The sequence below is a fragment of the Betta splendens genome, chromosome 16, assembly GCF_900634795.4.
Source record: "Betta splendens chromosome 16, fBetSpl5.4, whole genome shotgun sequence".
Classification (NCBI taxonomy): Eukaryota; Metazoa; Chordata; class Actinopteri; order Anabantiformes; family Osphronemidae; genus Betta; species Betta splendens.
The window spans coordinates 6,733,711-6,760,201 of record NC_040896.2 but is presented as its reverse complement, the minus strand read 5'-3'; the positions used below and the strand labels follow the sequence as shown (position 1 = coordinate 6,760,201).

The 26,491-nt window shown below is 51.4% G+C and overlaps 1 protein-coding gene across 1 annotated transcript in view; it reads right to left on the bottom strand.

The window, feature by feature from the left end:
* Positions 1-26,491, bottom strand: part of LOC114843241 (semaphorin-6C-like) — a 58,260-nt gene that overhangs the window by 19,004 nt on the left and 12,765 nt on the right. The window contains exon 2 of the mRNA XM_029129600.3: positions 25,375-25,462. The gene's annotated coding sequence lies outside the window, so the exon portion shown is untranslated. The remainder of the gene's footprint in view (positions 1-25,374; positions 25,463-26,491) is intronic.

Below are 26,491 nucleotides of genomic sequence, written 5' to 3'. Positions count from 1 at the left end.
TCGGACTTTCTTACTTTCTACTTTATCCCCGTGCTTGATTGAAACATTTGGCGAACCCTCTTTGGAAACGCAGAAGCACGAACAGTCAGCCAATACAGACAGGTCTGTTCTTGATAATTCACTTCCCACATTTAAACCTCCACCCACATGGAGTGTCTAAATAGAACCTGAGTGTGAGCTACTGTATGGTACAGTAGACCGGCAGCGCGTGGTTGGTTCCGTGCGCCTACGCTTATGCTAACTGGAGCTGCCCAAACTTGTTTTCATAACAACACGGAGGAAGCATTCTGCCGAGCAGCGGGACCGAACCCAGGATCGCTGCACCGGCGGCGGCTCCGGACATTTAACGGGACTTTCCAAACGATCCATCATTGCTGCTGGAAGCACCTCTCTGGACCGGCTGAAGTTTGTCTCCGCTCTCATGAAGCACAGTGGGGATTGAGAGCAGCAGCGCTCCGTCTTCAGTTCACCTCACCGACGCTACACTCAATCACTCTGTAACTCATGACAGATGGGATTCCTGAAAATCCATTTTTGCAAGTTCAGCACCCCAGACACACAGACTTTGTCTTTAGGAGGTGGTGGTGACTAATGGCAACTGGTCGATGGGGTTTCTGCAACTGAACACATGCGCACGCACGCACACTGAACCGCTTCCATTCGTAGCCGAGCTCAGAGCACGTCCACACAGTCACTCACAGCAGACGAGTTGTGGGAATCAGCCGTGAGCTCAACGCTTTCGAGTCCCAACGTGTCTTCATGAAGCCACCGGAGGCCTGTAAACCCTCAACAACCGAGCAGTTAGAGCACTGGCGGCCAGGACCATGGTGACTTAACCTGCGTGGCGTCCAGCTACAATCTAAAGGGATGACTGGTTAGTGGAACAGCTCTGGCTGCTCCCCAAATGACACCAGGTCTTAGTCATAGGAAGTGGTGGAGTAGAGGGTGATGTTACACCTCAAAGACTGATTAAAGGTTATTGGGCATTACACAACTTCCGTCTCGCATTGGACCAGAGAAGCTCTGGGCATTAAGCAAACACATTTGATTCACTTGTTCTGACTGATGCACAATCTTCCTTCAGTTTCTCCTCATTCATAATCTCACTCAAGATTTTCCTTTAAACTGTCAAACATGTAAAGTCGAGGCTGCAGTGAACTCATTTACATGGTGCATTTATCTACAGAACATTTTCTTTCTTGTTCGGTCGAGGAAACCACAGGTTGACTTCTCGGACAGAGTAATTCCCCCGATCAGAGCAGATGGATGAAATACGTCTGAGTTTGTCTTTGCAAAATGTCAAGGAATTAATTAAGGGTTTGCTCTGTTTAACTGGCCGACGGTTTCAGGTTAAACAACGCTAAGTGAATGAAAAGGTGGGACTATAAATAAACATCAACGGCCGCGGCCAACAGTTCAGTTACAGAGGTTTGTGTTTGGACAGTTGCCGTGTGTCTGACTGTCTGGATGGAGGTTACAGCAACAGCTGCCCATGAGCAAAGCATTTGGCTGCTTTGTTCCTCTCTTTTCTCCAGGTGGCTCCACCATTGGTTTTGGAGCTCGGCTGGTGGGATGGTTATCAGGCTCCTGGTCTTATCAGACTGAGGATATAATTCATAGCAGATGAAGGATAATGTTGCTCTCATTGTTGCCGTTCTGCAACTATTGTGCTCCGGCATCGGTGGCGTCCTATAATTTCTAATCTCATTTTCTAGGAATAGTCCCAGAGAGAGACCCCTTATTTTGCCATAATAGTTTGGAGGTGAGCCCCATTAACCAAATGAGCTTTTCCGAGTACAACATTCCCATTAACGCTCATCTCACTTGGAGGCGCTTCACGAAGCCGCTCTGCAAACTGCACCCACCGCTGAGTTATTTTAAGGTTTTTGCATGTATTCAGTGTCCCCAAGGAAAGTTCCTCTTGTGCTAAAATGATCCCAAATCCCTAAATGCATTCAGCCCAGCCCACAGTCAGTGTGGGGGATATTTCCCTGCAGGCCTTGGAGTGCTCACTGGGTCGTGGTAGTGATCAATGGCCCCTGGCCGCTCTGTCAGGGAGGTCCTGGGCTGCAGGAATGGAGGTATTAATAATGCAAGGTCCAGACCTGTCATATCCTCCATTAGCACAGAGGAGGCAGCAGGCACAACCGGTGATTGATTGCTAATTAGATTAATTGCCATCTATATAGAAAAAGAGGAGGACGATGTAGTAGAGCAGAAGCCTGACAACTGTGAAGGTGGAGCTGAAAATACCCACTCCGGCAGTTTGAAGGGGAAATTAGGAATGTGTGTTGAAGCAGAGACTTGGCCGAGCCTTTGTACTGAACACAAATTCAATCAGAGTGCGGCTGATGACTTCCTCCTCTAAAAATGGCTAATAAATTGCTGTGTTCTCTGCAGGCCTCTCCACGGTGCACCTGCTGCTAGCTAACGCAAACAGCTCATCGCCACCGACCGCGGCGTCACAGCACATTTCAACCGAACCACTTCCCCTCGTTCCAGTCTCGTTAGCGACGCCTTTCTGGAGAACATGACACGGTCGGCCCACTGCCCTCCAGTTTTCATGTAACGTGTGCAATGGCAGTGATGCTGAATAGTCCAATTCCACTTAATCTCCACTAAACGGAATAAAATGCGCATCAACGCTGTGGCACGTTTGAGGCTGAACCTTTACAAAAGCAAAGCTGAAAACCAGAAACCTCCAAACTCGCCATGGTGCTTGGTGCATAAGTGTGAATCTGTTCCTTGTGTAACCTGTAACAGGATGAATGTGATGCATTTTAACTTCCTGCTGGATTGATCACTGTTGTTGGTTGGATGTTGTTATACTTACATTTTAATTATTCTCCTTCTAATTAACAACCTGTGTCACACCTTTGGAGTATTCCCATCTTAACCGAATTACTGGAAACCAATAAATACGCCACTGAAAGAGCCGTTAATCTTAAACGCGCCGATCCCTGGAGCCCTGCATCAACATGACTGCCGCAATTATTTCTGTCCAACACATAACTTCATCTCCAGCAAGTGGCGAGGCCGCCATGCGCGACTTCCCGAGTATGAGACTAATTGGCACATCGCTATGGCCACACTCATTACACACCCACACTCAACACAAATAGCCTCACACTTGTGAGGGGATGATGCCTGCGCATTATTTGTCTCAGCCTTCCTCCACTGCTCTGCGCCACCGGGCCGAGTCGGATCCTGCTGGTCCCAGCATGCACCGGGGCGTTTAGAGCCGCATCGACCTCCGCCCGGCGCGGAGCAGACATAACGGCGTCACGCTACGAGCTGCGCTGGGTCACAGACGACGCGTCTCATGACATGGAAGACAAGCACGTTGGTCCTTAAGCACTTTTAGCCGTGAAAGGAGTCGCCTTGTCACAAATGAGTTCCTGAGAGGCCGTCGAGACAAAGACGCATTAATTATTCTGCTCGCCAACCCTGCTGGGAGGCGGCTCGCAGTCTGACAAAGGTTATCTACAGTGCTCCGTTCAGACACGGGCGGAGCGTCGCTGGAATTATCTTCTGAGGAGCCAATTCAGGCAGAATTCACAAGCTGCTGACCTTTAGAGACCTCTGATCCAGAGGAGACTCCTCTGAACCTGGTGACCCTGCTGCAAAACACCAGCTTCAGCCTCATCACGGAGCAAGTTTGCACCAAACATCAAAGCCGAATGCAGCTGAACTGCAGGAGCGGGACGCGACCCGCCTCAGATCTGGACCTGCTCACTTCTCCTCCCTGAGCTCTGGCTCCTGTGGCTCTGAGCGCGATGACATGCTGTGCTAATTGAAAGCGACCCTGACTCGTCCTTTTTCCAGAGCGCTCGGCGGACGCCCCGTTGTTTCCCTCTGCCGGCGGTTGACAACTGGCCTTTCGGCTGAGGCGCACTGCAGCGTGACCTTTGACCTCGCCGCGGCGCCGCCTCCTTCTGTAAACACAGGCTGAGACGCACACGCGCACCTCTTCCTCCTGCAGCTCGGCTCCAAAGAGCAGCAGACGCTGTTTTAGGAAGTATTTCTGAATAAATTTCAGCGGTTCACGCGGGTAAAACATTTTCTTTCTGGATAATGTTGTTTGCACAGTAACAAGAGCTGCAAGCAGCACACACTGACCGCTGAAGAGCAACCTGCAGCTGCAGATTGTCCTCGCGTTAATTCCTTTATCGGCGAGCAGCGATTTCCACCAAAGCGAAGCTTGTACCTGCAGTGTTTCAGCAGAGGCGCTGCTCTTATCGCTGAGCAGGACCGGCCCCAACGCTAGCGTGGCGCCGTGCTCATAAATCACCTGGAGAGGCTGCATGCCACATGCACTGACGCTCCCAATCTGCAACCTGTGTCTTCATTAAAGAGCACATTATGCTGCAGCGCCGCCACCGCCGCCACGCCTCCACTCATATTTATGCAAACCCCAGCATGCCAATTCTTTCCTCTGCGGGCAAAGACACATTTCTCCGAGGTTTTCTGAGAGTGAGGAACAGACAGGCATTGTTTTTACATCTTGTCGCCCTCCCTCTTCATAATTGCAGCGATTGTCTCTCTCCCGCTGTGAGTGACGCCTCAATTTGGATGTATGAATGTGTATTCATGTGCGATTTGCCTGTGCCTCAGTGAATCTCTCAGATGTTGGGTGTGTGTGTGTGTGTGTGTGTGTGTGTGTGTGTGTGTGTGTGTGTGTGTGTGTGTGTGTGTGCCACATTGCTCAGTATTTAGGTTCAGACTATACTTCACAGGAGATGCTTCTGGTGTTTGGGCTCATTCCTTCTAAACAACCAGTTCCACGACTGTGATGTGGGTGCTGCATTTTTTCCCCTTCCCCCTATGATCAAATGATGAGCACCGCATCAGTATAAACCTTTTACAGTGAGACTCATTGCACTCATCAACGTGTGCAGTTATTTGTGTCCTTGTGCAAACTATTGACAGAAGTCAGAAACAAGTGGAATTGTGTGCCTCCTCTCACAGCTCCAACTAAAGATTCTGCAGGCTGCCACAGTGCTCACAACCAAAACAATGCAAATGATTAGCTACGAGGAGAAACACCAAATCCCTTTCTCCCACTCGGTCCCTGCAAACACCCCGTACCCCTGGATAAACAGCGTGGCTGAGGGAGGAGCGGAAAGCTGTTGCACTGCACTTCTCTCCCTTATGTTTCTGAACGCATGCGTGAGTCAGGACGCCTGCATGAAGCGCTGCCTGCGTGGCTGTAATCGGACCAGCGGCACCGGTCCCACTCGGCCTCCAGCCGTCCTCACCCTCAGAGCTGCTGATTCGGATGTTTGGCCAAACTAAGCCTCAGGTGTTTCCTCCACGTCGGTTTGAGCCAAACCTGCAGACGGAGCTTTCAAACTGCACGGAACTCTGGGATCACGCGTGTGGCGGCGTTAACGTGACCTGAACCGGTCGAGGGACGCGTGAGTCCAGCCGGAGCCCGATCAGCCGCCGAAGGGAGCGTCTCCTCTGCTGCCTCGATATAGACCTATGCTAAGCTAAAACCAGGACGGGAGAAACAGCTGCCAGGAGGCAACAGGTGGGAGCCGACTGGTGTCTGATGTCCAGTGAAGCTGAACAGAGCTGGAAACACTGTTACAGCAACTAACCAGTAACTGGCTGTTGTGTTTTAATGAGGATCACGGCTACTGTACGTGTCCATCGACTCTTTGTTATCAGGTAAACACAATCCAGGAGAGCAGCTGAGTAGACAAAGCTACTCAGACGCATCAGAGCAGGTTCCAGATCAGCTCTTTACACAGAGCCGAGGCTACGCACGCACCACGTCACGGAACATGCTAATTACATAGACCAGGCCATGACATGCATCACGCCCCATCGTCACGAACGAGTGGAGGAATGGAGCGAGCGCCGGTCAGACGCAGCGTGCGTTATCTCGTCTGATCAGCCGCACGGCGAAGGAGAGCGAGGCAAACCGGTAATCCAGGATTACAGCGCTCGCGTGTCAGTTCTTCATGCTCGCTCTGTGTGTGCGCGGAGCATCGGGTGCAACCCCATCTATCTGCTCCAAAGTCTCCTCTGGCACCATCGATGGCTCACCGTGGACCAGCATAGACGACGAGATAATGAGCTCCCGTTGCCTTGTCAACGCCCCCCCCCCTCCCCTCCAGACAGACGCACGCTCAGGCTCCGGCTTTCCCGTTTCCTGATGTGCAGAGCTTTTGAGTAAACAAGGCTTCAAGATGGTCGATGAAAATTCATATGGTTTTAAACCCCCCGAACAGGCGACGACATGCAGACGATTCACCGCTGACAGAGACTGAGGTTTTAAACCATAGCAAACACTCAGCAGGTTAATGAGCAAAGAGCTTCGAGTTCACATGGAGCCTGAGTGGAGCAGCAGTGACAGAAAGCAGAGATGTGCTCGTCCTCCACCAGTGAATCGGAGATGATTTTACAGGAGGTTTTCGTTTTTGAGTCTTGATCTCAAACAGGAAGTGTCTCCAGCTCTGAGACGACAGACGTCGTCAGGTTAATGGACTGAATTACAAAGTCAGGATTCAAAGAGTGCTTTTCTGCCTCCTGCGTCTTTGCTTTTGCTTTGTTTGCGTTTGATAATCAGCCAGTGCTGAGCAGCAGCAGCAGCTTTTCTCCCCAGACTCCCCACAGTTTACAAGGCGACGACACAAGAACACAAAGCTCACGTCGTCAACAACACGAAGCCACGACTGATCCTCACTCCTCAGGATCAAAACCATCATCTATAAACTGCTACCTTGAGAAACATTTTCCTCTTCGTTTGTATTTTTCACTTCAATCATCTATAATAAAAGGTGAAAACATGCCACAGAGTTCCGCCCACGACTTCCTTCATTTCCACCAACAGGCTTGAACATCATGAGTAGAAAGATTTAACTTACAAACTGAACTGTGCGGCGTCCATGTTTGACTTAAACCACAGGTGAAACGTCTGAAACCTCCTCCTGTCTGGCTGGAGGTGGAGGTGGGGGTGGAGGTGGGGTCTGGCTGCATTCCTCCGGCTGCAGAGCCACATTCTGTCCTGTAGCTGTGTTTACTGCAGCGTTGCTCAGATTCCTCACACGACTGAGACGACGCGGGTCCGACAACGCTTCACAAAGCCGTCGACTCTTGAGTCTTCAGACAAACATCGCCTGCTTGAGCTAAATGTTAATTCGGTCCGGCTCCTGCTTTCAAACATTTCATTCCACTCAGACGTCTTTGTGAAAAAAAAAACTTTCCAAGATGATGCGTCCAGTGTTTATTTAGAGTTCTGGCACCATGTTTTGACGAGCTAACGTTTGCCTCCACCTCCGCCTTCGTTCCCAATGACCTGCGATTCTGAGTGAAAAAGGGAAATAATAAAAAAATACAACATTTCCTTTGTTTTTGTTTTAGCAGCTGCTTTTGCGACTTGCTGACGTCCACCAGACATTTTCCTTCTCTAAGAGGCTAAAGTGAAAAGCTGTGATTCAGCAAACTGAACCAGCAGAAGAGGAGCATGAAGAGCTGCTTCAGCGCTGAACGCTTTAACTCGGCCGTGCGCTCGACGGTCGGGAACGGCATCAGCCGACAAACCGTAAACGCGGCGCTGAAGTCTCTGCCAGTTGTGTGAGTCATGACAGTTGAAATGATGAGAGCCCGGCCGCGGCCCGTTCCTTTGGAGGCTCTGTTCATTAAGTGTGCTGGCTGGTGTCATGGCCTGGCGCGGGCCGGGCCGGGCCGGGCCGGGCCTGGAAGGGGCGGCTCATGGAAATCAGCGGAGCTTGGCCTGGCTTCACTCTGGCCTCAGCCTCAGCCTCAGCCTGCTAATGGCTTTCCAAGTTTGAGGCTGCCATTTGTCAGCTTGACTGATGTCCGTGCCACGAGGATCAATCTCTTTCCACCATCCATCTCTTCAGCATCAGAGCGAAGCACAGGCTCCGGCATGTTGAGCTGCGTGGACGGGCTCCAAACATCAAACACCAAAGAACACTGAAGTTCCAACTTAAAGGTGAGGCTGGAATCATCCAGAGCAAAAGGACAAAGGAAAAATTCACTGAATTGATGAAGAAAAATAAAAAGGTCAAACTTCAGACTGTGAGAAACAATTAGAGGTCGACTTGGTCCTGAACGGCTTTTACAAATATAATGATAAATGAACGTCCGTCAGTTCATTAGGTGAAAAAAGATTCAAAGAGGCAAAACCAACTTCTAAAGACAATAAGTAAAGAAAGTGCAAGATTTTTCCAGTCTGATGGAAAGTGGCCAATGGACGCAATGAAAGAGCAGCAGAACGGGTGGTGGTGCACGTGAGGCCTGCGGTGGTCATTTAGCGCTTGTAGGCTGAGCAGCAGCCACAGGTCAGCTGGAAGCCTGAGGCCCAGAGAAGCCCTCAGCAGAAAGAAGAGCACACGCCGCCCGCATCCTCCACCAAATGACTTCCTTTTCAATCCACCACAACAACTGAGCCTCTGTTTATTGACCTTTGCCGGAGCTGCTTTCACCAGGGAATCACAGAAACGCGCCTCTGACTGTGGACTCGCTCCGTGAATCCACCGCCTCACAGCGGGCTGCATCAGGACGCCTGCCTGGAGGAGGGGGCCTCCACGACTGGATCATCACGAGACGACAAGGCTGTCATTAGTGCAGAGACGAATCAATTAAAGCCAAACCAACACCGAGGGACAACAAGGGCCTGCATTCACTGCAGCAGACGACAAATCCGGCTGCTGAGACTCGCTCTTGGTGAGATTCTGATGAACACACCAGAGGAGCTGATGAGACGCCTGCATGCAAAAGTCAGAAATGGACCCTAACCCACAGGGTCCACAGAACACCTGGGGGGGGAGTCCGCTGCTTTTAGGTGGGAGGTTATAATGGTTAACACCACAGAACCGGCCTGAGTTGCAGAAGGTTCTGAGCTCCCGTCGCAGGCTGGATGTTTGGCACAGGTTTGGAGCAGGTTCTTTGGAGACGTGTCCGGGGGGGGTTCAGGAGGAGGCTTATCTACCAAAACAGCCAGGGCTCCACGACCACACGCAGGGAGAACGAGAGGAAGGACGAGCGACAGAACAAAGGGAGGAGAGTCAGCAACGATTACAGGTGGGAAGAGGAGAAATGTGACGGAGGCACTGGGAAAATTCATTCATCAAACGCCGGCTTGGAGGTTTTTTATGCGGACGTTTGTGTAGATCAACGTGTTTCAAAGCAAGCCTGCATGTGAAACCTGACACAGACCCCCCGCTGGCACCTGGGCTGCGTTAGAATGAACCCAGAACCTCGTGTGAGGACTTCAATCTCGTCGTCTGCGGCAAACAAGAAAATTGTGGGGTTGAGACGACATAAACGCTACCTGTGCAAAGACTGACTACAGAGGAACAAATGAGAGTGAGGCCAAAAACAAGACGTTTATCCACTAACCCATTCATTAATGCACTACATGAGGAGGCAGACTCTGCTCATGAGCAGAGGCTCCTTCGCTCTGATCGATGAACGTGCCATGTCTGCAAACGCCTCTTTTACATAGCACACAACCTCCCTGCAGTTCCCCATTCATCATCCGACCGTGGGACGCATGCACTCATCCTAATGCATCACAGACCCCAACAGGTCCGAGGTCACACGCTGCTGCCATGAATTCTTCTGTGATTCTAAGAGGGGGAGGAAAGATGAGCCGCTGGGGACCGTTATTACATTTTTGGGTACGAGCAGGAAAACAGCGTCCCTTTTATGTTTGCAGCGCCTACGAACGCCGGACAGACCATCAATAAGCGGTCCCCGGAGCCGGGAGCGCTCTGCCAGCGTTGGAGGATAAATCCATCCAGAGAGACGCTAACGCTGACAAATGCCCACAGGCACCATTACAGTGCATTCCAGCCCCGCTGCTTGGAGGTGGAGCTCACCGATCGTCAGCTCAGCCGTCACCAGCAGGACGTGACAGCACGGTGCATAATGTGCACGACTGGGCTCACGCTCACTAGTCTGATGCAGGACGACGCCGCAGACCTGCTGCATAATGTCTGTTACTGAGAGCCTGAGTGGCGACGTCTGGGACACGGGGGCTTGAGACGGCAGATAAGCGTCTGCCTCCGATAGCTCACAAGCACACGTGCTCGGCATTAGCACTGGCTTTAGCCACGTGAATGCAGGTGAAACAGTGATTCCGGCCGTGAGCAGGACCTTTAAAACTAAAAGAACATTTGAACTGAACAGAACGGAAACAGGAGTAATAAAAGGAAAGCAACTGAGATCATAACAGATACGACTCTGTTTGCTGCAACAAAGCTAAACGTCTGCAAACCTGTGCAGAATGAGCCTAATGAGGGTGAATTAAGCAGAAACTGCTGCTGTAACAAGTATCATTACTTAAATCTGAATGACAGGAAAGTGACTGCGTCCAGAATAATCAAATTAACGGATACTGTAGAACAACGCTTCCGACTGTAGTGAACTGGATTCTGAGGCGCAAACCCTTCTTTATCTCTGCCTCCACGCTCGGAGCTTGGCAGCACAGCGGGGGGTAATTGACATGCAAGCTTCAGCAGGGCAGCGAGACGAGCCAGGTCCCGAGCTCGGCGCCGAGCACAACGGCCCCGCTGTGCCCACAAAATTAGTTTAAAGCAGCCATTCAGCAACAGGCTGAGACCTGTGCAGTGCCACCCATGCATCCATCACCGCAAATCCATTTCCCTGGAACTGAGCTCCCGCACGCCACACTACAGCAGGTACACACCTTCAGTCGACGCACACGCAACCAAAACCAGCGCAATTAAACCCACATCAGCGCTTTAAATGAAAAATCTAATGACTTCAATCTTTCACCACAACAATGGAGGCTGAGATCAAACTGACCCTGACGTATCAGCCAAGCGATCTAAACCCCATTATAGGACAAGAGGGATTTGGAGAGGGAGTGGAGGTCATGACGGACAAACCATGTGAATGAGTCAAAGCTGATAAGGTGGGAGGAAGATGGCGGCTGGGATAAGGGGCTGGAGCTGGGGCGGGTGGGCTTGATGGAACCTCCTCATTAACTTCCCCCGTTCCTGGGGAGAGCTAGACGGGAGGACGGCTTTAATGAAGGCTCCTGCTGCGAGCGTTCGTCTGTAATAGGCCCGGCCAACAGATGGGCTGAGGCGCTGATCAGTGGCCCGCAGAGACCCGTCCCAGGTCCGGTCCTGGCGCTGGAGCACAATCAAGGAAGTCAGGAACGACGGCGCGTCAGTGGAAGCGACTAGCGATGGGAGCACACACCACCTACAGTTAGAGTTTCATCCGGACCGACGGCGGAACCCGGGCTCATCGTTTATCAGCGCCTCCTCCTAGAAGCAGCGGCAGCGTTTAGAAGGAGGCGCCGTCCCACCTCCAGCCCTCGCTCTGTGGCATCTATCTGTCACCAGAGTGACAACGCCCCAACACGGCGCCGCCACTCAGTTCATCCTCTATTGTCCCAGGCTCACATTCAGCGAGACCCACAATTCTGTCATCTCCACAAGCTCAATACTCACCTGCACGGCTGATAAGCAGCCAAACACGAGGTGATGAAAAACTCACAACACACGCAGAGACACACAGAGACACACGCACGCACACAGAGACGCACACAGAGACGCACACACACACAGAGACGCACACACACACAGAGACGCACACACACACAGAGACGCACACACAGACACACACACAGAGACACACACACACACAGACACACACACAGAGACACACACACACACAGAGACACACACAGACACACACACACACACAGAGAGACACACACACACACAGACACACACACAGAGAAGCACACACACACAGACACACACACACACAGACACACACACACACACACACACACACACACACACAGAGAGACACACACACACACACACACAGAGACACACACACACAGACACACACAGACACACACACAACACACCCACCACACACACACACACCCCACACACACACACAACACACACCCCACACACACACACACACCACACACACACACACAGAGACACACACAGAGACACACACAGACACACACAGACACAATACACACACAGAGAGACACACACAAAAACACACACACACACACACAGACACACACACACACACACACACACACAGAGACACACACACACAGGGACACACACACCTGCTTATTAGATGAACCTCTGCTCATTTTCTGAGTCTCCTATAATGTACATTTTCATTTTGTGGGATTTAAAGATCTCTTCTGGTTCTAATAATGTGTGAGACACGGAACAAAGGGAAACAGAACCGTGTCAGTCTGGTTTAGAATGAGGTCGCTTCCACCTTCAGCCCAAAACCAAACCACGGCTCCGTGTCCAGACCGCTTTAGAGGCAGGAACCGGGTCCTGTGCGTTCTTAGACTCAAACGATTAATCCTCCTATTGTGATCTGAATGTGGAGAGGAATCCTCAGCTTTCATTCACTCTCCTCCTCTGTTTTTCTCTGTTTTTCATGTCTCAGGGCACTTTTAACATTACCCAGGACAAAGAAACCGTATTTTTCGGCTGAAGTTATAACTGTAGAGAGCAGAGCATGAACAATCTGTGCTTATTTGTCTCTCCTCTGTGGTTCCTGAACATCGGCTCCTTCGGTTCAGACGCCGACGCTCAGCAGCGACGTGGAAACGTTCTGTGCCGTGTTTCTTCGTGTTGGACTGGCCTGAGGTCAGCTTTGTGCTGTTGCTGTGTCATGGCGTCCCGTTCCGCTCCTGCAGCTCTGGGATCAGCTTTGGCGGCGACGTCTGTGGAACCGCGCTGGCACATCCAGCTGACAGGTTCTTCTGGCGCCGGGGGCTCCAGCACCTCCCGCAGCGCTGGCCTCACGCCGTCGCCATGGTAACCGCCGCCTGACACCCTGGCAGCGGCAAATGGATTGACCGCTGAGGAGGACCGACCGCTTCCTTCACCGAGCAGGAGGAGCCGAGGGTGAAGAGGAGGAAGACGGAGGCGGAACGCAGAGCGGAATGTTAATTAGCCTGCGACACAAGACACGTCCCCGCGAAATGCCACATGCCGGCGAGGACGCGGCCGCGGCTCCGGGTTCCACCGCTGCCGCGGCTCCGGGTTCCACCGCTGCCGCTTGTTTTTCTTCCCAGTAGCAATTTCTTCTGTGTTCTCTTTACCCAAAGCACTCTCTGCTAACGTTCCTTTGCTCCGTCTCTTGGCCCTTCTGTTCTGCTGTTTACTCTGTGATGAATGGCTCTATTTCAGCTTGAGCTTTTCTTCCCCCTCCTCTTCTTTTAGCAGAAATAGATTACAAACGGTGCAATTGTGCAGAAACAAGATTGATCCCAGTAAAAAACAGCAGCAGATGAAGGAAAGTGCGGCCTGGAACTGCCCTTTGCTCTAATGTAGAAATTTCCTCATGCACGTCTTTGATGAAGGCTTTTAAAGCGGCTGTGGCTTTCGCAGAAACAGGCCTCGACAAAAGGGCTCCGAGGCCGAGAGGCGCGTAAACAAATACCCCTGTGGTTCGTAATAGGACGTGACACCGTGCGAACGCGGTGGCCTTTTAAATGGCAGCCTCGTTATCAGACGCTCCCGTAACGCGGCTCCAATGAAGGGGCGACGCTGCTGCGTGCAGCTCGGCCTCACAATCACAGGCGGCGCCGCTGCGAGCAGCGCTTTTATTCATCAGGCTCTGGCCGCGCTTGTTACAAACTAGTTTTCATGATTTATAGTTAATACAGTGTCCAAAGAACAGCCGAGGGTCGAAACTAAGCAACACGCACAAAAAATCACTTAAAATAATAACAGCCTCCCTCATGAATCAACTGAAATTAATCACGCAGGGCGAGTGGATTGGAAACTGGATCCGTCCTGCCAGGAGGAGAGCCGGGTTTCAGGGCATGTTCAGCCTGACACCTAATATCAAACTAAAGAAGAAAAACTTCATTGGAAAAGTGTAAAACCATCTCTTCTAAAAGCCTGTAATTGGACGACTCCTGCTCCTAAATGTAAAAGCCGGCAGGTGCTGCCTCCAGTTCCTCCTCCGTCCTCGTGCTCCAGACGCCGTCCTCAGAGCCGTGTTTTGTGGATCGTTGTAAAGGAGGAGGCGCTGCTTTAACGCTGGCTGCAGCTCCCATTTCATCACAGTGTCACAACTTGTCTGAGAGCATCGCGGGCGCTGGAGTGGGAACTGCCGGGCATCACTCACCATCAGGGGAGAGGACGAGACCGAGCGGCGATGGGACGGAAAAGAGCCAAAGACGGCGCCGGTGACAGGAAGTGAGAGAGGAGGAGGCCTGAAAGCGCAGGAAGCGAGGAGGGAAAACGCTGGGTCGCGTTAAACCCGGCTCCCGCTGAGCTCTGAGAACGGCGCCGACCCGTCAGGGGATTGGACATGTTTGTTACCTGAAGCCCAGCAGTTTATGGATCTCTAACAGTGCTGCCTTGTTTTCCATCATGTCGACAGACGGGACAAAGAGGAGAAAAAGGAGTTCAAAGTTTGCTGGAGTCAAACTGACGTCGTCTCATGTGCCGTCAGCGGCAGCAGAGAGCGTGGGAACAGCTGAGCCGAGGAGGCGGAGGTTCCACCCGGGTTTAAAGCTGCTTGGAATGCACAGCCTCATGCCCGAGCGTCTGCAACATCCTGATTACACCGTCCGTCTGAAAATGCGACGGATCAGAACGTTTACATCGAAGACCAGCAAATACATATCGGTTCTAAACCACAGACGGCAGGAAAGTCAACGGCTTCTACTTCTGGTCCGAGGTCCTTCTGGAAACCAAGCGAGGAGACGTTCTGGTCGTTAGTTCTTGTCCCTTGTTGATTTAAGTAAACAAGACTTCAGGTGTTATTTTAAAAGTCCGCCCAGATGAGATTCAAGGACGGGTTGAGTCTACGTGGTTTAAATTACCCTCATTTTTCTAGAGCAAAGGCTGGAAACGGTTCATGAACTGTGGCTGTCAGAGCCTCTGCACCGACACAAAGGTTCCATCACACGTCAGTCAGCCTCACGTCCTTGTTTTCAGAGGTGGCGCCAACGCGGCTTCTGCTGCAGCAACATGTTCAACAGACGCTCCTCTTGTAGCATCAGACGCGGTGAACGACGGCGCGGCGCTGAAGAGGCCCTTTCTGCGAACTGACACCAACGATTTGAATATCAAAACATGATGCAAAGCGGTGATTAAAAGCCAATTACAGCCGCGTCAATGAAGAGTCAATTTAGTGCTTCAGGGGCTGCGAACGGGCCTTTGACAACGTGACGACAGGGGAGCAAAGCCCAGAAGAGGGATGAAGACAAACACGGGCTGGAAGGAGTCCAGACGACAACATCTGGAAGGACACGGGTGACGGGAGCGTCCGCTCTGGACTCGGCCTCTGCGCTCATGAATCATCAGCAGCTTCCTTGGAGGCACCATTCATTTAAGAGGCTAATGCTCCGAGGACAGCAGTGGGAATGTTTTCTGACAAACCTTCCCCGGCCTCTAAATGACTCCATTATCAAGATCCAGTCTGGCCGAGTTTCAGCCGACTGATCCCGCATTACTTATTGATAAAGCAGTAATGAACAGTGAACGGGAGGAAACGCGCCAGACCTAAAGACATATTCAGACACGGCTTCTGGAGCCAGTCCCGCCTGACGGCCAGCGGCGCTGCAGGCGTCATCCAGTCAGTCAATGCCCAGAGAAAACCCAGAGGCGCTGCTTAACCCTGTGCTTTAATTATTGAGAGAAGCCCCAAATTGACAGAACACAACACTCTCGCATGGAGAGGCTCGTTGGAGCGAGATGAAGAGGTTTGGAGCGAGAGCGGATCGTTTTCGAGAGCTGCCAAACTGGAGCAGATCAGCGCCGAGAATCTGTGTTCACGCTTGTCTGTCACTTCCTGTTTGTTCAGATGTAAAAAGGCCCAGAGAAGAGATGAATAACGCAATAGCTCGCGTCCGTCCTATCTAAACAGGCCACGATTACACGCTGGCAGCCAACGCGTCCACTCTTCCTCCACGTCGCTGCGTGGCTCTCCCTCCCTCCCTCCCTCCCTCCCTCACTAATTCACCCAAATCGCCCCTAATCAACGAGAACGCGAGCAGTGGGAACCGATCCTGCTCACGCACGCGCTCACACACTAACACAAGTATGCAACTGTAATCAAGCACACAGCCCAGTGTTTACAAGCTTCCCACCAAGATCCCAGGCTCTGAATCAGGCCTGGGCTCAAAGCTGGAGTCTGTTAAAAGGGAGACGTCCGAGGCCACATGGTCGCGTCCGCTTCCGTCAGAATCTGTGCGCTTCCTCGGCTTGAACTCGCAGCTCCTATAGACTCACTTGTAATAAAATGAAATGCTTTACAGTTTTACTAGTAAAGATCGGTGGGAGAAACGCCACCAGTCAGCGGTGACTGACAGCCGATTAGAATCAGGCGGCGGATGTGGGAATGGGTTGGTGCCGAGCCAACTGCTGGCTCACAGCACAAGCCGAAACTTGTTATTTATGCTTGACATGGAGTGAGCACAAGCTTCTCATTTTAATGTTTAATAGAGTGGACCCACGCCTTCGTAAGCTGCTCTGGCTGTTTGCAGATTCAATCCTGCCAAGATTGTAGGAGAAATGCGTCTTCGCTCGCTGACCAGCGCCGTTTTGGTTCATTGATCGCCCCCTTCACGCCATTAATACAAGTGGTACAAGCATGTAACACATGCTACATGCATCTCAGGTGGAGGCCCGAGAATTCCCCGACATGGTGAGAGCTTTTGCTCCCTCACTGAAAATCCTCCTGCACCTGGAAGTGATTTCACAACTGAACCACCAACGACATGAAGCGCAGATTTATGAATTAACAGAGTTCTTCTTTCCCCAAAGCAATAAAGTGTAGAGAAAGCGGCAACAGCGCAAACATTCCTAGCTTAGCTTAGCATAGCTTTGACCTCTGACCCGATGAGCCATTTAGGTGAAAAGTTCTTCTCTACGTCCAGTTCAGTCAAGAACATTTGCTCTAATGTAGAAGTTCTGACCCAAAAACCACCTCCACTATCGACTTCCTCGTTCGTCTTGCGTAATCGCACCTAACGTGACTAAATTTAAACCAAGGCTTCATGTGAAAGAACTCAGCCTAGATAACAAAAATAACCAGTTTATCTTCTGGCAGCTGTAGTGGCAGCTGCTAGTTGCAAGAAGAAAGGCTGAGAAAATACGAGACAATACAAGACAGCTGCATGCAAGCGGATGACTTCACTCTGTAGTTAGCGTGTGATCATGTGCATGTTCTGCACAAACCAAACACGTCGAGCGCTGACTGGCTCCAACTCAGCTTCTGAAAGTCATTGTGTGAAACTAGCTTTTATGAGGATGGGAGTGGTCTGCGTCTACGCGCTGCAGAGCTGACTTTCATCTGCTCATGTCTTACAGTAGTTTGGAGAGCAGCAACCCTCACATATCAGCGGCTTCTGTGGAGAAAGAGGAGAGGTGGGTGTAGCGAGGGCACTGAAGCTGCATTTTGTTCCATTATGCATAATAACAATAAGCAGAGACCCGTGGTGTATTGCGGTGAGCTGCTGAGACGGTGGCCAAAATGATTCTTCCACAAGGAAAAATTCTCTGTGCCTGCTGGGCCAAACCCTAAAAACGCGGCATGACCATCCATAAATTCTCTTGTGAGAAGAGAGAGTTCACTTCTAGCTGAAGAGCTCCAGCATGGTTCAGTGCCATTACCATTTGAAAAGGCCGAGGATGAGAGCAGTAGCGGGGGAGCAGGCGGGAGGCGCCGGCCGCGAGGCCGCCTTCTCGAACCCGGCGCGGAAGAGCTCGTTTGTCAACAGGCTCTGAAGCTACTCCCTATTCAGGCTCTACCCTTGAGACAACATCCGCCTGGTGCTGGTTCTGTGTGGTGGAGTGGCCACCTGAGCATGTGAGGCTGGAACAACCTGAGGGGGAATTATCCTTCCGCTGCATCAAGATCTGAAAAATGTGCTTCTCCCCAAAGTAACCAGTCAAGTCGGGTTTTAAAATATTATTTCATAGCTACTGTGTCAATTTTATGCATTATGCATCCAACCTTTGGGCTAAAAATGAAGTAGAACTAATAACTGATAAATAGGAATAATTCATGAGATTATGGGCTAGCAGAGTTCTAAAGACATTAGGCCCAAAGGGATGTGAAGCAACAAACACAGTGGCTTCATATTCAGGCCTCCTCGCCGTTTACGCCCTTTGTGTTGTTTTGAGCCGATCCAACAGCCAAACTTCACAGACTTTAGCAAATTGATTAAATTAAAGATGAAACACTTATTTATCATAGTGAAATTCACACAAAATGACTTCAGTGAGCTTTAAAGGATCCAGGTTTGAGGGAAACACGGGCGCTTACGTGCATATTAAAGTTGCATGAAGTGTATTTTTCCCACAAACCAGCCGTCTGTGCTCATCTCAGACTCAGGGTTGCAGCCACGGTTTAAAGTGGACCCAGGAGCAGAGAGGCAGCCTGGTTCTGCACGGGCTCAAAGCTCACGGTGGCTTAGTGCAGGACAAGCGAAGCCAAGAAGCAAAAGGTTTCTATGTAGGCGGTCTGGACCGGACGGTAACTACAGGCCCTTTAGGTAAACCGGTCACATCCTTTCAGCCAGTTTTGAAACACAGTGGCTCAGAAACACACAAGAAAAACCAGCAGAGCATGAAACGTTAATGACTCCGTGCCTGCGTTAACCCACATCAGCTGCTGCTGCAGAGCTGCGACTGGCTACACAATATTAGGTTTGTTTTGCATGTCTCATATTTACACTTGAGACCTAGAGAGAGAAACTAAAATAAAGGCATACTGTGATTTCCCCGTCACCATCTGTGACAGCTAAAATAACGGTTCAACCGTTTCAAACTGATTTCTCAAAGACACAATAACTGAGCCGAAGCGGAAAAGCTCCCAAGCTGTAGAGGAGCCTCTGTTGCTCTGCTACGACGGACTGTTTCCACCTCAGGGCGTTGCAGCCAAGCAGGTGCTGAGCAGCGACGCCCGTTCTCCACCCGCCGGGTGGGAGCTGCTCGCTGGCAGGAGTTTCCTCCCGTCTCCAGCCTCGCGTCCGTGTGGAAGCAAATAAATGAAACCACAGCGAACGCGGCCAAGCTATTTCATGGAACGCTGCAGAATGACTGGTGGTAGGAACATTTCCAGAACCTTTGGGTCACTGCTACCAACTGATCAACACTCTATTACACTGTGACCACAAACGGGCCCAGATCTAACACTAGATGAGTCACTGCTTTAGCTGTGACAACAAGGTGGAATATGATGAACCTCGGGACTCCAGATACGTCCAGCAACATTAAAAAGGTCTGTTGGCTTTTTAAAGTGCGTCTCCTCCTTCTGTGACCTCTTGAACTAAAACAGAGCGAGTCAATGGCTCCTGCACAAGGTGGAACCTTTAAGAGTTGCTTGGCCACTGTCAAACAGGTGTGGCACAAATTACACTATGACATGTTTTAGCTTGAAAAAGCTGCTAGCACACGAACCAGCCTCCGAGTGTTGACTTGTGGAGGGGAAGGAGACGCAGCTCTTCAGCCTGTGTTGACGGGACGCTGCGAGCGAGGCGACCTCTGGAGCAGCTCTCCACAGGCCGCTGTAGGTGTAATAGAGCTGAAGCTCTGCACTCGCTGCTGGAGAGCCTTCAATCGCTATGGAAACCGAGGCGGCCGATTGGCAGCTTGGAGCCACGCTGCAGCTTGTGGCCTCATGAAAACCCTCCATTTGCCCGAACCTCCGCGACTCTGATCATCCTCCATGTCCCCTCGTCCTCCTCAGCTCGGTAAAGCAAACGCAGCGCGGAGCTGAAGGCGGGGAGATTGTCAGTAATGACGGTCGGTCCACTAGCGCTGAAACTTCCCAGAGCTGCTTGTTTCAGCAGTAATTACGAGGGGGGAGCGTAACGGACTCTAAAAAGCTTAGCAAGCCTTTCGCTTGATGCCGTGTCAACTGTTTAATGGGAAGCAAGTCGTCCGTTATGTAAAAGGAGGACTTAAAGCTAAACAAAACGAGGGCAGAAAGCAGGCAGGGAGGGAGCGCTCCATGAATAGGGATGAGGCCGGAGCGCTGGTGCTCAGCTCGACCTCCACTGATGAGGAGGGAGCTCAAACAAAGAGGAGACGGGACAAAGACAGACAACCCTCGTCCTCGTCCTGAACCACAGGCCTCAGCCACACAGGTGCTTATGAGAAGAACGCCCCACCCGCCTCCACGGACCAGACCCGGGTTCGTGCGGACGTGTGGAGAAACTCTATTAAATCTATTACTGGGAGAACTTGGATGCTAAATTGGACGCAGAGAGAGGTGAATCCTGCTGAGAAGAGACTGAGAAGAACAACTAACTGCCCACACGTATGTAGACAGTGGCTGATATTATTGAATATGGTGGGCGTTGCTGGGGGGGGGGGGGGTTCTCCAGACTGAGTGAAATCTAATAAACGTGTTCACTTGTGTCAGCCACCATTGAAAAGTCATCCATCATGGGTCGGTCACACGGTGCAGAGCGCAGAACGAGGGTGGTCGTGATTAAGCAGTGCTTAATTCAAGTCCAACTGCTGCAGATGAAAAAAAAATTAAAAAAACGGCAAGAAGATCAAAGCATTCACTGAGATCAGAACCCAGAGAAGTCATTTATAGGTCGAGTGTAGAAATGGAAAATAAGTTCCTTCAAAAGCGCTGGCTTTCCTGCACCTCTACGGAGTGTGACAGAGACAGAACAAAGCACTACAGTCAGAACACAACACAAATATTTTACACAAATAATATGCAACACACTCAAATATTTGCTGAATATCCGTGAATTATTTTTAAAGGTCACATAAATGCTTTTGTGTTGACATCATGGACGACGGACCGAGCGCGGTTCTGCCGTTTAATGTCCAGATCGGCCCGTGTGTCTGTACTGATCCGATCACACAGAGACCCAACGCCCAACAACTCAGCATCACATTAAACAGCTTCATTTGTCAGCACCTTGTGCCTCTAAACATACTCAGGCCCAGCACATTTACATTCCACCAAGCAGCTTGCAATTACACCCCTAAATGGCATACGTTGGCAATTAATACAGCAATCTTCTTTAATGCCCCATCCAGGGAATTGGTAAACATCAATTAGAAGGAACCGGAGCGGCTCTGAGATAAGACTCAGCACGGCTCCACCCTTAGAGGAGCTCCACTTCCCTCCAACCACGTCCAGCTGAGGTCCCTTTGACGTTCATACAACTGGTTCTATGCAACCAGAACCTGGACCCGTGTAAGTTAGTTAGTCACATGTTACACAAATGCAGCTAAAACAGAAAACTACTGCACAAAGTAGTGATGATATGATGGAGTTGTGTTAAACGCCTCTGGAGAAGCGTCGGCCCATTATACAACGGCTCTGAATAAGTAGCAGAGCTGAGAGCAGCAGACACAAGTCAGCTGCCAATCACACGCTGTAAAGGCTCCGCCACCAGCGGCGCCGCGCTATAAAGGCTCCACACAGAGGAGTCCAAACCGGCTTGACTCCCGTCCTAGAACTAATTACGTCCAGATACGAAGCGCACATTAAAACCAAGGCTCGCAGGCAGCTTCCACAGCTCGGTTCTTAGCCGTTGGTCAGTTCTTCGGTTCAAATTAGAAAACGACATAAAAAGTTGACTTTCCTGCGATGGTTCAAAAGCAGAATGAACAAACTGCGGACGGATGCCGGCCGCCACGGTTCTGACCCAGCGCTGCCCAGCTCAGCTCCACCAGGTGGAGGTTTTAGCAGCGAGCTCAGGCCCACGTGGCTGAATGCAGGTCCGAAGCAGCGCCCAGGAGAGCGTCTGCAGTGGTTACAGGGCTGCGCATGTATCAGTTAAATAACAATATAATTAATATAAAACCTCACGTAATAAAAGCCTTAAGTGAGTCACTTGAAGGCACTTGATTAGTTTTATTTAAATCACGAGAACTGATGTGAAAAAAAGAAACCGCTGAAGGTTCGACTTCCTGAGGCCAAAGCACGAAGGCGTTTGTTAGAACCTCAACCACTGCTTCTCCCTTTGAGTTTTGCCTGTTCTGTGGACAACGACCTCCGACACCTCGGCCGTGTGTTTCATTTGTCACATTAAACTGGATTTGGACCAACTGACACTACAGCAAATCAAAGCTCCGCAGCTCTGAACCCTCTCCCTTCAGACCCCACATCTGCTGGCGGCACCTCGGCGCCAGGAAACAGCTGATCCCACACGTCGCAGCCGTCGCTGGTGCTGGACCTCATTTTCTCCCACCTCCTCCAGTCCCTGTGTCCCTGCAACTTTGAAGTCCAGCCAGCGAGGGGCTTTGAGAAAGCCTGCAATCTCCCCTCGGTGGCCGTGGGAGGATTAGCCAGGCCCTGCAGGAGCGAGGATGGGACGGAGGAGGGAGGAGGGAGGAGGCTGCAGGAGGAGGCTGCAGGAGGAGACGCTGCAGGAGGAGAAGCTGCAGGAGCGAGGACAGGGGACAGAGGATGGAGGACGGAGGAGGCTGCAGGAGGAGACGCTGCAGGAGGAGGCGCTGCAGGAGGAGGCGCTGCAGGAGGAGACGCTGCAGGAGCGAGGATGGGATGGAGGCGGGAGGAGGAGATGCTGCATGGGGAGGCTGCAGGAGGAGACGCTGCAGGAGGAGGCGCTGCAGGAGGAGAAGCTGCAGGAGCGAGGACAGGGGACAGAGGATGGAGGACGGAGGAGGCTGCAGGAGGAGACGCTGCAGGAGGAGGCGCTGCAGGAGGAGGTGCTGCAGGAGGAGGCGCTGCAGGAGCGAGGATGGGATGGAGGCGGGAGGAGGAGATGCTGCATGGGGAGGCTGCAGGAGGAGACGCTGCAGGAGGAGGCGCTGCAGGAGGAGACGCTGCAGGAGCGAGGATGGGACGGAAGAGGGAGGAGGGAGGAGGCGCTGCAGGAGGAGGCGCTGCAGGAGGAGGCGCTGCAGGAGGAGGCGCTGCAGGAGGAGGCTGCAGGCGGCGCTGCCTCCGGCCAGAGCTGCGGGGCATTAACAGGCGACGAGCAGACGTCCAGCCCCTTCCCACCACTTCCACAGAAACCAATTTACAGCAGAGAACACATTCCTCTCACAGCTTCCTCCTGCTTCAGCTCTGCGCTCACACAGACGCAGACGCAGAGAGTGCGTTTTAATTAACAAGACTCACATTAATGAATCGTCAGCGACAGCACACGTCAACATGGAACGTTTCCGTTTTGAGCGACGACAAGCGGAACGTCTGCTCTCACCACAGCGGGGGGTCAACGTTCATCAGAGGACGCTTCTGAGGTTCTGACTCCAAACAGAAGCCTGTGACGTCGACGCGTCACTGGAGGTTTGAACAGAAACAAACAAAGGTCGTCTTCGGTGTCATCTGGTGACGTAACTACGGCAACAATGAGCAGCAGCACAGCGCGTCAGTGAGGACGTGAGCAGCAGCCCTTGGTTTAAAATGAAGCAGGTAGATCCCTTTGTCTTATCGTGACTGGAAGCAGCTCCAGGACTTTGCCTTCGTCCCCGTGTTGTTACGGCGTCTCTGGTGGAAATGGAGGATTGGCCCGTGGGCGTGCGAGGAAGAGCCAGCAGCCACATCAGACCTGAGCGCTCTTAATAAAGCCTCCCTCTATCCACCCCAGAGATCTCCTCACCCCAATTATACGCCTGACACCTCCACCCCCCACCCCCCACCGCTTCCCAGCTCTGATCAGGGCTCTCCCTTTGCTGTTCAAAGCCCCAGAGGCTCGACAAAATCAGGCTGCTGGTGGCGTCTGCTCCACAGTCTGCTGCCTGAATTGCATCAGTAATGTATCTCTGCTAGTAGTGACAAAAGAGCACAAGTGTTCAGCCACTGTAAACCTAAAAGAGGAATCTATGGAATGCGGAGCCCTCGGAGCAACTGGACCCAGCAGCTGGTCATTAAGGCACAGGCCGGATATTATTGTAGGAGTTTAGATCGTTGCATCGTCATTTAATCTATTAAATGACTTTGGCAGGTTTTTACGTAACACACACGTCCAACTGGTTCTAACCTTTATTTAAATTAGATCAGGCTCGACAAGTCTTCAGCTCCACAATCAGCAACAACATCTGGAGCTGAACGCACACTGGACGCTTCCGTGTGCAACAAATGAACTGCACTTGAAAAACAGAATTAAATGGAGCAAACACAAGCAGCTGATTCATTAATTCAGAAACTGCTTTACAGCTGAAATACAAGTGAGAGATTTAATTTGCATTAGTTTTATTAGTAACAAGCAAACTGCAGTTTCATTAACGTCTCTAAAATGTTACACACCAACAGACTATGAAGTAAATAATTCAGAGAATGTTCGTTTGACTCAACTAGGAACAATGGGAATCACATGACTCCGACCGTTTGGGTTTTCTTCCATGTGCAGCTCAGAAACCAGGTTCACGCAGGGTTTAACGGGGGTGAGGAGCCGAGTGCTGACATCTGATAGTTACCAGCTCCTCGCGCTGGGAGAGCCGCACGTAGCACGATACAACAGGACCCAGCACAATCAGCTGCAGCTTCAACTGCTATGGAGTCCAGAGAGGCTGAGGTGGAAAACAAAGCTCGGAGGAATCCATCATCTACACGCTGAATAATGTAACGGCCCCTGCGGCCACATTCAGGGGTCAGAGGTCGCCGGCGCCAGTTGACACAAGCATTGCTAGTTCTGCTCGTGATGCATCAGCAGCGCAGAACACGTGACAAACATGGCCGCCGACAGGCCAACGCAACTGCGCCTGCACGCGTTCTGTTTTCAGACGTTTTCTACCTGGACGCGTGCGTCCAAGGTCACAACAGGCCCGTCATCAGCACCGCTCGGACCCGACCTCCACCGCCGCAGCGGCTCGCTGGGGAGACGTCCAGCCAGACGTCGTTTTCCACCTCAGCGACCCACAAAGCCCAGTCTCAGGCTGCCGCTGCAGCGCGTTGCGTGGGCTCACAGGTTTAGGTCGGTGCTTCACAGCCTGGTACCACGCATTACGTCCTCAGACCGAGGGATCAGATAAGGCACCAACACCACAGATAAAGACAAAGCCACTTTATCTGGAAAAACAGACAAGGCTTTGATAGAGCAGCGCTAGCTCTCGGCTCTGGGACCGACAGATATTGAACAGTACAGAATAAAACACGAAGCAAACCCACCAACTAATGAGCGCTTCTAAGCTGCAAATGTACAAAAAGCAACAAGTAACGTGTCCTGAGGAATCCCAGAGCAGCTGTCCTCAGCATCTGAAAGCACACAAGACGGGCTGCAGGTCCTAGGACGCGCCTTCTTAGCTGCGTCATGACAGACAAGCCTTTAAATGTGTGTGACATACAGGAGCAGGTGCCGTTTCAGGGCGATGCCGGCGTTGGCAGCCGGGTTTCAACACAGCAACGGATTGGACGGCACCGCGTCCGCTCCAGAGCTGAGAGGAACGCTGCAGCACGTACCTTCAGTGTGACAGTGTGAGGGCGGCGGTCCGGCAGGTAGACAGATTTATCAGTGGGTCCACGCCTCCGAGAGCAGCTGTCAACGTATCTGCAGGAGGAAAAACACGAGACGACTGTTACACCAGTGTGTGTGTGCGATAGTGTGATGCAGCCTGAACTCCAGGCTGGACGCCGTTCACTTCCAGCAGAACGAGACAAAGGTCAGACGAGAAGCTCAGCGCGGCTTTGAACCGAGGAGGAGACTCAACGACAACGGAACGGAACCTGACCGACCGCGGCCACATCTGCACATCCACCCCTCTCTGCTACAGAACACGCTCGCTGTGAAAGTCTGAATAATGTACAACCTCTCTGGGCTTCGCTTCCGATCTGAAAGAACCAACTCCTGAACACCGCGAATCCGTTTAATTCCCTGCATCACATCAACTGTCGATGAACAATGAGCATTAAAAAAAGCAATCAGTTCAATCTGATGTGAATCCTCTGGAGCCGTGTTCACATCACTACGAGCGTTTGCACTTCTGTCACTTTAAAAAGGTTCATTTAATGGAGAGTTGCTGTGGAAAACCCTTGATTTAGAAACTTTCTGCGCAGCTAATCCGTAACCTGAAGCCAGGTCAAACGCAGCAGTGACCTCCATGAATCCCGACCTGCTCAAAGACAAACTGACAGATTCTTTGACCTCACGTCCAGCACATTTCAAGCAGCAGAAGCTCAGGAAGATTTGCAGAGGCAGCAACTTCTGGATTAGCAGAGGCACCAGCTGGCAGCCACATGCTGCTGATGGTTCAGTTAAGGTTAAAGCAAAGTCGCGTCCCAGCTTAGTTCTCAGTACCTCCAGCCCCAGGAAGAAAAGTGTGTCGTTTCAGAAGCACATGTTAAAATGCTGATTGAGAAAAGCCTCAGCTTCAAACTAACAGCCTGGGAAAACAAAACATCAAATGAAGCCGATAAGGCGCCAAGCGATAAGACTTAAAGTTCCCAGACCACAAATGGGCCCTAAATGCATTTAGAGCCTTTGTGCTTCATGGCTGAAGCTTCAGTTCATCAGCTGATGTGAGCATCTGCTGCCGTCATGCCAACATGTCTGCTTCAATTCATGCCACTGAGAATTGAG